This window comes from Mus musculus, chromosome 7 (assembly GCF_000001635.26).
Source record: "Mus musculus strain C57BL/6J chromosome 7, GRCm38.p6 C57BL/6J".
Taxonomy (NCBI): domain Eukaryota; kingdom Metazoa; phylum Chordata; class Mammalia; order Rodentia; family Muridae; genus Mus; species Mus musculus.
This window is the reverse complement of record NC_000073.6, coordinates 22283868-22297607: the sequence shown is the minus strand read 5'-3', so window position 1 is coordinate 22297607 and position 13740 is coordinate 22283868. Positions and strand designations below refer to the sequence as shown.

At 43.8% G+C, this 13740-nt stretch overlaps 1 pseudogene; it reads right to left on the bottom strand.

Moving 5' to 3' along the window:
• Positions 1-11423: 11423 nt before the first annotated feature.
• Positions 11424-12269, bottom strand: Gm4558 (predicted gene 4558; annotated as a pseudogene).

The window sequence follows — 13740 nt, the reverse complement described above, 5'->3', positions numbered from 1 at the left end:
TCGGGAAAGTATACCCGGGGTGAGTTTGGAAGGAAGGAGAAAGAAAAAGAGAAGAAGAAAGATCAATCAGCGGAGGTCCCTAGGAGAAGGAACCTATACCCGCCACTATATGAGTTTAAGGAGCTAGCTCTTAGTAGCTCAGAATCAGATGAGGGACTTAGCCCCTCTGAGGAAACGGACTTGGAGGAGGAAGCAGCTCTTTATGAGGGAGAAAGGTACCAGCAAGATAAAATGCAAGCTAATCAGTCCAGAAAAAGGCCAAAAGTGGCTGGCAAAAGCAAGTTTGCTGCTCAGCCTCTGGACTGTCGGCTTCAGGGTCCTAGTGCACCTCTGCCTTATGTGCAGAGGTATCATTCAGACTCATTCATTCCAAAGAGGAACAGAGGAAAATGCAACAGGCATTTCCGGTTTTTGAAGGAGCCGGGAGAGGGCGAGTTCACACTCCGGTGGAGTATATACAGATTAAGGAGCTTGCCAAGTCTGTCCGTAACTATGGAGTCAGCGCCAATTTCACTATAGCACAAGTCGAAATTCTTGCGGCTTCGGCAATGACTCCTGGAGATTGGACAACGGTGGTGAAAGCTGTGGTTCAAAATATGGGGATGTATCTTGAGTAGAAAGCATTATGGCAGGATTTCTGCCAGACACAGGCAAGGTCTAATGCCACCATGGAAGGGGACCAAAGAACGTGGACTTTTGAATTACTTACAGGTCAGAGACAGCATGCTGTTAACCAGACAAATTATCATTGGGGAGCATACGCTCAGATCTCAGCTGCCACTGTTAAGGCGTGGAAAGCACTCTCTAGGAAGGGGGAGGCGAGTGGACATTTGACAAGAATTACCCAGGGCGCAGGGTCATTCTCAGATTTTGTGGCCAGAGTGACAGAGGCAGCAGGGAGGATATTTGGAGACCCAGAGGCAGCTATGACTTTAATTGAACAGCTTGTTTATGAACAAGCTACACAGGAATGCAGATCAGCAATCACACCTAGAAAGAGTAAGGGGTTACAGGACTGGTTAAAGTTTGCCGTGAACTTGGAGAGCCGCTTACTAATGCTGGATTGGCAGCCAATATTCTGCAGGGGTGGAGGTGCTCAGACTCAGCAGAGCTCAAACTTTGCTTTAATTGTGGCAAACCAGGGCATTTAAAAAAGGACTGCAGAGCCCCCATAAAAAGGACAGTGCCAGGGTTGTGTACTCTTACACGCGTTCTCGCAACCGGCCAGGAAAGACGCAACAAACCGTAATCTTCTGTGGCAAAGCTTTATTGCTTACATCTTCAGGAGCCAGAGAGCAAGAGAGCAAGAGAGCAAGAGCAAGAAAGCAAGAAAAAGAACAAGAACAAGAAAGCAAGAGAGAGAAAAAGAACAAGAAAGCAAGAGAGAGAAAAAGAACAAGAGCAAGAAGAACAACAAGAGCAAGAGAGAGAAAAAGAACAAGAACAAGAAAGCAAGAGAAGAGAGAGAAAAAGCAAGAACAAGAGAGAGAAAAAGCAAGAACAAGAGAGAGAAAAAAAGAAGAAGAACAAGAAAGCAAGAGCAAGAAAAAGAACAAGAAAGCAAGAGTGCAAGAGAGAGAAAGAAAGCAAGAAAAAGAACAAGAACAAGAAAGCAAGAGAAGAGAGAAAACAAGAACAAGAGAGAGAGAGAGAAAGAAAGCAAGAAAAAGAACAAGAAAGCAAGAGAGAGAATAGCAAAACCCCGTCCCTTTTAAGGAGAATTATCCTCCGCCTAGGATGTATTACTCCCTGATTGGCTGCAGCCCATCGGCCCAGTTGTCATCACGAGAAAGGCAGAACACATGGCGGGAAAACTGCCCCTGCACGTGTGCAGATTATGTTTACCACTTAGAACACAGCTGGCAGCGCCATCTTATAATGGCAAATGTGAGGGCGGCTCCCAACATCTCCCCCTTTTCTTTTAATAAGAAAATAAGAGCAATAGGCCACCCATATTAATGAGAGTGGAGATAGAGGTCAAATCCCCAGTGTGCAGGTAAAGGAGCCATGTACAGGATTAGCTCTTAGGCTCACAGGCTTTTACCCAGAGCAACCCTGACCTGCTCCCGTGTCGTTTTACCTGGGGGAAGGGAACTAGGACACTGAACCTTCATGAAAGATGACATGTCTCCCTAGAATAGGCTCATATATGCCGCAGAGCCCTTCTACTGCAGTGCTTAGCCATGCAACTCTCTCGGGCTGCTGAAGCGCACTCACTCTATCCCGTGCAATGAGACTAGCCTCGTGGGGTGCAAGAGCTGAATGGCCAGCGACCTATTGCTTAAGCATAGATAACCATATATCAGGGGAAGCACCATGTTCTAGAGCTGCAAGTGCCTGGGCAATAACCACCTTGTCTCTCCTAGTTTGGGCCTTGAGCTTACAGACCAACCAGAGAAGCAACACTAATCCACAGCAAAGTGTATCTCCAAATAATCCCACCCATACCCATTCTTTAAAGAAGGAAAATGCTGAGGAGATCCAATTGGGTAATCCTTTGATCAGGGACAGGTCCAAGCGCGTGGAGTTGACCTGAAGTCTCAATTCCCGAAGGATCTGTTCAAATTTAGCCGTCCAATTCTGTAACATATACTGAAAAAGACTTTTTGACAAATTAGCTGCCCTAGTAAATTTCTCATACTGAATGGAAGTAACGCATAATGAGAGGTCCCCCAAGCTCCTGACAAACCCTGAGCCAGTCTTGTAAACCTTTGTTCTTTCTTGGGGCTATGGCCGCTCTGCATTCCTGCGTGGCTTGCTCATAAATAAGCTATTCTACCAGAGGTGCGGCTTGCTCTGAATCTCCAAAAATACGCTCTGCTGCCTCTGTCATTCTGGCCACAAAATCTGAGAATGACTCCTGAGGTCCCTGGACGATCTTTGTTAGGTATCCAGTGGCTTCACCTGCTTGGGAGAGCGCCTTCCAGGCCCTAATAGCCTTTTCATCTGATTCAGAACTATTAAGAACTGGCTCCTTGAGCTCACCTAGTGATGAGTATAGGCTCCTTCTCCTAGAGACCTCCGCTGATTGATCTTTTTTCTTTTCCTTCCTTCTAATCTCTCCCCAGGTATTCTTACCTGACCTAAACTTTTCCTCAGGTTCAAGACCCGTGGAAAGGCCTGTATACTTATTTTGTGTACCATATTTCCTCTTTGCTCCTACTCTCTCTCCCCGCTTTACTTCTGATAGATTGCCCTGAATTTCATCCAGAATTTTCAGCCCTGCCTTAACCACTTGATAACATGTGAAAAGGAACAAAAAGACTCCTAACACTAGAGAAAGTTCAAGGCCAAACATACCTTGTAAAGCTATTTCCCACTTTACTTCTGATAGACTGTCTTGAATTTCGTTAGGAAGTTCAAGGCCAGACGTACCTTGTAAAGCTATTTCCCACTTTACTTCTGATAGACTGTCTTGAATTTCGTTAGAAAGTTCAAGACCAGACTTACCTTGTAAAGCTATACTTACGGGTACCCTGTTCCCCAGCTGAAGAGTTCTGAATTCACGCAGTTGAATCCTTCTCAACAGTCTGTTTTACGGGAACACTTCATTACCACCGTTCCCCAGCTGAAGAGTTCTGAATTCACGCAGTTGAATCCTTCTCAACAGTCTGTTTTATGGGAACACTTCATTACCACCGTTCCCCAGCTGAAGAGTTCTGAATTCACGCAGTTGAATCCTTCTCAACAGTCTGTTTTACGGGAACCTTTATGACCTTGACCCGCAGTTCTGGTTCCGGAATGAGGGATCTTCCTTGCGCCGGTGATGGTAACCGTCCCAGGTTTTCTTGTCCCAGGTCTTCTCATCCCGGGTCTTCTCGTCCCGGGTTTCGGCACCAACTCTTACCCGCGTTTCGGCACCAACTCTTACACGCGTTCTCGCGACCGGCCAGGAAGAACGCAACAAACCGGAATCTTCTGCGGCAAAAGCTTTATTGCTTACATCTTCAGGAGCAAGAGAGCAAGAGCCAGAGCAAGAACAAGAGCAAGAGAGAGCAAGAAAGCAAGAAAAAGAACAAGAACAAGAAAGCAAGAGAGAGAAAACAAGAACAAGAGAGAGAGAAAGAACAAGAACAAGAAAGCAAGAGAGAGAGCAAGAGAGAGAAAAAGAACAAGAAAGCAAGAAAGAGAGAAAAAGCAAGAACAAGAGAGAGAGAAAGCAAGAACAAGAGAGAGAGAAAGCAAGAACAAGAGAGAGAAAAAGCACAAGAACAAGAAAGCAAGAGAGAGAGCAAGAGAGAGAAAAAGAACAAGAGCAAGAGAGAAAGCAAGAAAAAGACCAAGAACAAGAAAGCAAGAGAAAGAATGGCAAAACCCCGTCCCTTTTAAGGAGAATTATCCTCCGCCTAGGATGTATTACTCCCTGATTGGCTGCAGCCCATCGGCCCAGTTGTCATCACGAGAAAGGCAGAACACATGGCGGGAAAACTGCCCCTGCACGTGTGCAGATTGTGTTTACCACTTAGAACACAGCTGGCAGCGCCATCTTATAATGGCAAATGTGAGGGCGGCTCCCAACAGTGTACTAAGTGTGGAAAAGGATACCATTGAGCCAAAGATTGTCACTCAATTAGAGATATACGAGGCAGGCTCTTGCAGCCAGGGCCCCCTCAAGTGGTAGAAAATGAGAATGAAGGCATTTCAAAAAACGAGTTTTGGGCCCCCAAGTCCCAGGGCCCCAAAACATATGGGACTCTGATGGGCAACAAGTGGACACCACAGTCCACAGGGCAACAGAAGGCTCGGCTGGATTGGACCTCTGTGCCTCCACCCGATTCATGCTGATGGAAATGATTCTGCTTACTTAATAATGTCTTTAGATTCCAGGCCATCCTTGGAGTTAGTTATAGAAGGGAAACAATTTAAGGGAATTTTAGATACAGGAACAGACAAAAGTATTGTTTCTTCCCACTGGTGGCCAAAAACCTGGCCCGTCACTCAGTCATCACACTCTTTACAAGGGTTAGGCTACCAGTCCTGCCCCACTATTAGCTCCCGTTCTTTGAGATGGCAAGCGCCTGAAGGTCAAATGGGACAATTCACTCCTTATTTCTTACAACTCCCAGTTAATCTCTGGGGGAGAGATATTTTACAGGCAATGGGAATGACCTTGACTAATGAATACTCACCACAAGCTGTTCAAATGATGAGAAAAATGGGCTATACAGAAGGAAAAGGATTAGGGAAAGGAGAGCAGGGTAGGCTTGAACCTATCCCTCAAGAAGGTAATACTGGGAGACAAGGTTTGGGTTTTTTCTAGAAGCGGCTGTTGAGGGTTCCATGCCCATACCATGGCTTACAGAGGAAGCTGTATGGGTTCCTCAATGGCCTCTTTCCTCTGAAAAATTAGAAGCAGCCACAAATTTGATTTCTGAACAGTTACACTTAGGTCATTTAGAGCCCTCTACCTCACCCTGGAATACACCTATTTTCATAATTAAGAAAAAATCAGGCAGATGGCGCTTATTACATGACCTCAGAGCAATTAATGCACAAATGCGCCTGTTTGGGCCAGTTTAGTGAGAGCTACCATTGCTTTCTGCCTTACCAAAAAATTGGGAGATTATAATCATTGATATTAAAGACTGTTTTTTTCTCTATACCTCTGTGCCCTCAAGATAGGCAAAGATTCGCATTTATCATCCCAGCCATTAACCATTTGGAACCTGATCAGTGGTACCAATGGAAGGTTGCACCTCAGGGGATGGCAAATAGTCCTACCATGTGCCAACTGTACATGCAATTGGCACTTAAATCAGTTAGAAATTATTTTCCACCCTTGCTTCTAGCTCTTTATATGGATGACATTCTCATTTGCCATAAAAATCCACAGTTATTGCAAGATGCATACCCTATATTAATACAGACATTAGGGCAATGGGGATTGCAGGTAGCCACCGAGAAGGTGCAAGTTGCTCAAATGGGAACCTTCCTTGGGTCACACATTTATCCTGACAAAATTGTTCCTCAAAAATTAGAAATCTGCAAAGATCAATTACATACCTTAAATGATTTTCAAAAATTGCTGGGAGATATTAATTGGCTGAGACCATTTTTGAAAATTCCATCAGCAAAGTTAAAGCCTTTATTTGATATCTTAGAAGGAGATACTCACATCTCCTCCCATAGAGCACTTACCCCAGCTGCCTGTCAAGCTTTACAAACTATAGAAAAGGCCTTACAAGATGCCCAATTATTACGCGTTGATAAGTTGAAGTCATTTGAATTGTGTGTATTAAAAACCACACAGTTGCCAACAGCAGTCTTGTGGCAAAATGGACCCTTATTGTGGGTCCACCCTAATGCTTCCCCTGCAAAAATCATTGAATGGTACCCTAATGCAGTCGCTCAACTTGCACTTAGGGGAATAAAAGCTGCCATCACTCATTTTGGAGAAGAACCTCATATACTAATTGTGCCTTATACCTCTGCTCAAGTTAGAACCCTGGCAGCAACGACTGATGATTGGGCAGTCTTAGTTACCTCCTATTCAGGAAAAATTGACAATCATTTTCCTAAACATCCAATTTTGCAGTTTACCTTAACTCAAGCCATAGTGTTTCCAGTAATTACAGCCAAACACCCACTTGCAGACGGGGTGGTAGTATATACAGACGGATCCAAATCTGGCATAGGTGCATATGTAATAAATGACCAAGTAACATCCAAAAAATATAATGAGACATCACCCCAGGTTATAGAGTGTTTAGTGGTACTAGAGGTCCTTAACACTTTCCCAGGACCGCTTAATATTATATCTGATTCCTTATATGTAGTCAATGCATTGAATACACTTGAAGCTGCTGGCTTAATTAAATTATCTAGTAAGCTTGCTCACATTTTTCAACAAATTCAGTCAGCCTTGATACACAGAAGACATCGTGTCTATATTACTCATGTCAGAGCTCATTCTGGCCTTCCTGGCCCTATGTCTCATGGAAATGACTTAGCAGATAAAGCCACTAGAATCGTGGCTGCTGCTCTGTCCTCACAGACAGAAGCTGCAAGGGAATTTCATAAACGCTTTCACGTGATGGCTGAAACTTTACACCGCTGTTTTACTTTAACCAGAAAAGAAGCTTGTGATATTGTCACCCAGTGTCAAAACTGTTGTCAATTTTTACCTACTCCTCATGTAGGGGTAAACCCCCGAGGTGTCAGGCTATTACAAGTCTGGCAAATGGATGTCACACATATTTCCTCTTTTGGGAGAAATCAGTATTTACATGTTTCTATTGACACCTGCTCTGGTGTAATGTTTGCCACACCTTTAACAGGTGAAAAGACCTCTCATGTTATACAGCACTGCCTAGAAGCCTGGAGTGCTTGGGGCAAGCCCACAATCCTAAAAACGGACAATGGACCAGCGTATACTTAAGCTAAATTTCAACAATTTTGTCATCAAATGGATGTCACTCACCTGACTGGCCTTCCTTATCATCCTCAAGGACAAGGCATTGTGGAACGTGCCCACTGCACACTCAAGTCTTATTTTATAAAACAAAAAGGGGGAGTTGATGAGACTCTGCCCTCAGTGCCAAGAGTAGTTGTCTCCATGGCACTCTTCACACTTAATTTTTTGAATCTCGACGAGCAAGAACGTTCTGCAGCTGAACGACATAGCACAGACCCTGATAGACCAAAAGGAATTGTCAAATGGAAGGATGTTTTAACTGGTTTGTGGAAAGGCCCAGATCCTATATTAATAAGATCCAAGGGAGCTGTCTGTGTTTTTCCACAAGAGTGAAGACAACCCATTTTGGCTGCCAGAACGACTCACCCACAAGATATTCATCAAGGATGGTGTGGAAGATGCTGACCTCCCGAGGACTGTTCCTGATCCTGACAATGTTGAACTTGTCTCAGGTTCCTAGTATAATGGGCAAAAAGAGATGGGCCATTCTCTCGACTTTCCCTAAACCAATGCCAATTCGCCATGATGCTATAGTTTTTCCAAAATTCTTTACTACTAATAAAACAGTGGATTTGCCATATCTACTCTATGATCCCACCCGAGCACCATTAGGAGAAAATCGCTCTTTACTAGAACAGGGTTCTTTATGTTTTCAAATTAATGGACCAGGAAAATGTATCAACCTCACAGCCTGAACCTTGGGAATGTTTAATAAGCACCGAGGAGGCTTGGGGAGCACAACCCAAGATACTTCCAACGCAGATATAACCATTACAAATCGGACCTTCTGGCAGGATGCAATTTGGGCTAATGGTACATTTCTACCACCTAACTTTTCAAACAAAGAATGTCCCCACCAACCAAGAATAGCCCCCCCCCCCATTGTAGTTTGGAAGATGAGGGGCTGATCCTGCCCTGGTCTGATTGTCAATCCTCCATCACTCGTTGGGCAGATCAGAGTAAAACCTTTTCCTTTTCTCCCAACATGATGGTTGACCTAGAGAAGGAATTTGCTATGAAAAAGGGACTTTTCATACAGGACATTAGAATGCATCCCTTTCACAAGTGGATGCTTTGTGAAGTCAATGGCAGTTGTACAGAACTCAATCCTTTGATCTTTATCCAGGGAGAAGCAGTTGGAAAGGCTTCTTTTACTGGCATCTCAAGAACTGCTCAGTATTGGGGAATGCATGCTGCCTCCCTGGACTCTTATGGATATACTAATACCAGTGTAGAGATCACTGGGTTCAATAAAACTTTGGTAAACCAGATTAATTATCTACCTACCCCAGTCTGTGTTTGCCCCCCTTTCTTGTTTATCCTTTCAAATGATTCATTTGAAGGCTGTTCTAATGATTCTTGTTGGATTTCTCAATGTTGGGATGTAACAAAGGACACCCGCGCCATGGTGGCCCAGATCCCACATTGGATCCCTGTTTCGGTGGAAACACCCTCCACCTTATCCCTGTTTAGACAAAAAAGAGATTTTGGCATTACTGCCGCCATGATCATAGCTATTTCAGCCAGTGCTGCTGCTGCTACAGCTTCAGGGTACACTATGGCTAATACGGTTCAAGCAGGCACAAAATTAAATCAGCTTTCAGTCGATCTGGCTGATGCCATCAATGTTCAAACTTCTGCTAGTGCTCAGTTGAAGGGAGGGCTGATGATTTTGAATCAGTGCCTCGATCTGGTTGAGGAACAAATAAGTGTTCTATACCAGTTGGCCCAGTTGGGCTGTGGAAGAAAATTGGGTACTCTGTGCATTACCAGTGTCCAATATGAAAATTTTACTCGTGCAGCTAATCTGTCTAGACAGCTCTCCTTGTATCTTGCAGGAAATTGGTCCGAGGGGTTCGATGAGACTCTTGAGGCCCTGATGGAGGCAGTTTTAAGGATCAAATCGACAGGAGTGGACCTGTCATTGACAGAGGGCCTCTCCTCCTGAATTTCATCTGCATTTTCTTATTTTAAGGAATGGGTGGGGGTAGTTTTATTTGCTGCTGCCATCTGCTGTGGACTTGTGTTCATGCTCTGGTTGGTTTGTAAGCTCAGAACCCAACAAAACCTTGACAAGGTCGTTATTACTCAGGCACTTGCAGCCATTGAACAAGGGGCCTCCCCTGAAATTTGGCTATCCATGCTTAAGACTTAGTTCTCTGCTATTGTGTCCCACGGATTTGTGGATCCATTGCACTGGGATGAGAGAGACTCAACGCTCATTGATCAGCACTTGCACTTCGCTGAGTTTTACTAATTCGTTTTTTAGCTGGCCTCTTTTATAGAGTTCGCCCTAGGCCATTTGACAGTTACTGTCACACAGTACTGCAGCATCCAGAGACGGGCAACTTTCCTCATATACAGACCAACCTAAGACACAGGACCCGGTGGCGATAGGGTTACCCTATGACAGGAAAGGCTGTGACATTGGAGGAATGACCTAAGACAGGAGCCACAGCAGATGGACATGACTGCAGAGGCCTAGACCAGCCTCAATTTTTAATAAAATAAAAAGGGGGAGATGTGGAGAGCCGTGCCATGAGCAATCGCCATTATAAGATGGTGCTGGCTTCCACTGCGCCTAACTAGTAAACAAGCCTTATGCACAAGTGCAAGAGTAAATTCATGCCCAGTCACTGCCCATCTCAGGGCGTAGTAATGGGGTGATGGGCAAGCAACTAATCAGGTGCTGTCACGCCACATCAGGTACTGAAACGTCACGCTGCGGGCTATATAAGCAGCACCATTTTCCAGTTCGGGGTCTTCCTTATGTTGAAGCAATAAAAGCTTTGCCGTAGAAGGATCCGGTTGTCCAAGTGAATTCTTGCCGGCAAGATACTAGCTCGGGCAAGAGCCCAGGAGAGGTATTGCTGAATCCTCTAGTAGTACTATGTCCAATTTTCTGAGGAACTGTCAGACTGATTTCCAGAGTGGTTGTACAAGCTTGCAATCCCACCAACAGTGGAGGAGTATTCCTCTTTCTCCAGCATCCTCACCAGCATCTGCTGTCCCCTAAGCTGGAAAGGAACCAGATGTCCCTCAGCAGAGGAATGGATACAGAAAATGTGGTAAATTTATACAATGTAGTACTACTCAGCTATTAAAGACAATGAAAATATGAAATTCCTAGGCAAATGGATGGATCTGGAGGGTATCATCCTGAGTGAGGTAACCCAATCACAAAAGAATGCACATTGATATGCACTCACTGATAAGTGGATTATTAGCCCAGAAACTTAGAATACCCAAGATACAATTTGCAAAACACATGAAACTCAAGAAGGAAGACCAAAGTATGGATACTTCACCCCTTCTTAGAATGGGGAACAAAATACCCATGGGAGGAGTTACAGAGACAAAGTTTGGAGCTGAGACAAAAGAATGAACCATCCAGAGACTGCCTCACCAGGGGATCCATCCCATAATCAGTCACCAAACACAGACACTATTGCATATGCCTGCAAGATTTTGCTGAAAGGACCATGATATAGCTATCTCTCGTGAGGCTATGCCAGTGCCTGGCAAACACAGAAGTGAATGCTCACAGTCAGCTATTAGATGGAACACAAGGCCCCCAATGGAGGAGCTAGGAAAGGTACCCAATGATCTGAAGGGGTCTGCAACCCTATAGGTGGAACAACAATATGAACTAAGCAGTACCCCCAGAGCTCGTGTCTCTAGCTGCATATGTATCAGAAGATGGACTAGTTGGCCATTATTGGGAAGAGAGGCCCCTTGGTATTGCAAACTTTATATGCCCTAGTACAGGGGAATGCCAGGGCCAAGAAGTGGGAGTGGGTAGGTAGGAGAGCAGGGTGAGGGGAGAGTTTAGGGGACTTTCGGGATAGCATTTGAAATGTAAATGAAGAAAATACCTAATAAAAAATTAGAAAAAGTTATAAAAAAAAAGCCATGAACCACATTTAAAAAAAAAAAGTATTCCAACTACTGTCAATACTATCAAAACAAGTATATTAAACTAGATTTTCATTAGAATGCTATTTTTTTCACACTACTAATTCAAAACCCAAGATCCAGATAGATAGATAGATAGATAGGTAGATAGATAGATAGATAGATAGATAGATAGATAAATAGATAGATAGATATCCAAACAATTCAAAACCCAAGATCCACATATATATGTGTGTGTGTGTATGTATATATATATATATGCAAACAATATACACATAAATGCAAACAACTATTGTGTGTCATCTTCGGGTCAAGAATGCCAAGTCAGCCTCTCCTCATAGAAGGAAATTACAATCTGAGGACATATCATATTTGCCTCCTTTGCCTGTACCAAGTCCGCCTCATCTGAGTCCTTCCATTTCATGAGAAACATTAATTCTCCACTGCTGTCCATGGCACCGATTATCCCTTCAGGATCAAGACCTCTGGCAAAGCCCTTGGTTTGTCAGCAGCTTCTCTCTTCTTCAATTTACTATCATCAGATTCACTGTAGGATAAAGATATCATTTTTGTACCATCTTTTTCTTTACCAGATTCTTGAGAATTAAGAAATGCTTCAATTAATTCTGGAGAATCTAAATTTTCTCCTGGTCCCTAAGTATTACCAGAATCTGTGAACCCCTTCCACGTCAGGAAATACTCCACCTTCCCGTTCACTATACGACAGTCCAGTACTTTCTCCACCACACATTCTTCAGGCTCTCACTCGTCAACTTTGTTGTTACTCTTTCCATTCTGTTTCTTTCCCATTCTTTGCAATGCAGTTTTATTGGAGGCCATTTTAAAATTTTAATCTGAGACTTGAGAAGTTCATCGCTCAGATGCTCAGGGCCCCAGATCCTGCAGAGCCTCCCACCTGCGCACTTCAGTTCAGCCACATGGAGGAAGAGCCATTCTAACATCCAATAATATAGACTTTGAACCAAAAGTTACCAAAAAAGATGGGGGAAAAAAACTTCATACTCATCAAAGGAAAAATCCATCGACATGAACTCTCAATTCTGAACATATATGTTCCAAATGCCAAGGCACCCACATTTGTAAAAGGTGCGGAAGATACGGGCTAAGGTTGAAATTCAGTGCTAACCCAACGCTGGATTCACTTAGGACAGCAGCGAATTTTTGGAACTAGGAACTGCTCAAGCCATCGTTGTCCACAGTTTTCAAAAAGGTGCTTTAGGGGAGAGGAAAAAGGGTTTAAATTAACTTAAATAATCAGGTGGATGTCCACAGACGGGAGCTGCATCAGGCGGCAGAAACAGGGTTTGTAATAATAAAATATTACAGAGGGAAATGGATTTTGAAACTCTCCCAGAGGCAGAGAGAAATGTCGGGGGATGCCCTGCCTTTTTCTCTCTAGTCCCTACAGCAGAAGTTCTCTGTTGTCTAATGTCTGGTGCACTGGTCTGTTCACGTATTCAATTCATGTGTGTTTTATCTCGTCCTCTGAATGACTGAATGTTTTGTGTTTCATGTTGGAAAATAAAGATGGCTAAGACTTTATCTGTTGGTTCAGCAAGAGAGTGGCCACATGCTTTAGCCAGGATCAGGCACAGCAGGGGAGCCACTCCTGGAAAAGCTGCTCTCAAAGAAAGGAAGTCTGCAGTCTCTTGGTTTGGGGGTGAAAAAAGCTGATAGATTTTTTTTTTTTTTCCTGGAGGGTTCTCTGCAATCGTGATTATTGTGTTTAGCTAATGACAAGGTGCTTTACTTATCTCATAGTTTGCTTCTAGTGAGCTTGTAATCACTGGAAAATTTTGCCTCTAGGTATGGCTTACCTCATGTAAGAAAAATTCTTAGAGTCTCTGTTTCAATACAAGAAGAAAAGAGTTTGAATCTTTCAGTGTATATTGTTTCCTAAGTGGAAAGTATTTTATTAGCTAATGTCTCTCAAGGGAAGTTTACGTTAAATCCTTGCTCTCACACAAGGAGTTTTTAAGTTCTAGGGAGAAGCTGTTGCTCCAGAAAACAGGCAAAATCTTTTTAATACTTAGGGTTTCAGTTATACTATAAAAGGCTTTGCAGAAAATAAAGAAAGCTTTTATAATTGTTATCAACTATAATCAATGGTAATTAAATATTAGCTGTGCCCAAAACAATTCTTTGGCAAGAGAAAACATTATTGTAAAGTCATTTTTCTTCTCCTCATGGCCAACTGTTGGTCCACTTGGAGCTGCTGCAAGGCAGGGCCTTGAGGCATGCAGCTTTCCCTGAGTGGTGGTGGTGAGGGAGGCCACCAGAAAGTGGGCACCTTTGTAGTGAACTCAGGGGAGGGCCGCACTTGCCATTGCCCCCATGAGCATCCACCTGTCCCCGCAGGGGGTAGCCGAATTTCCACCACACCCCCCCCC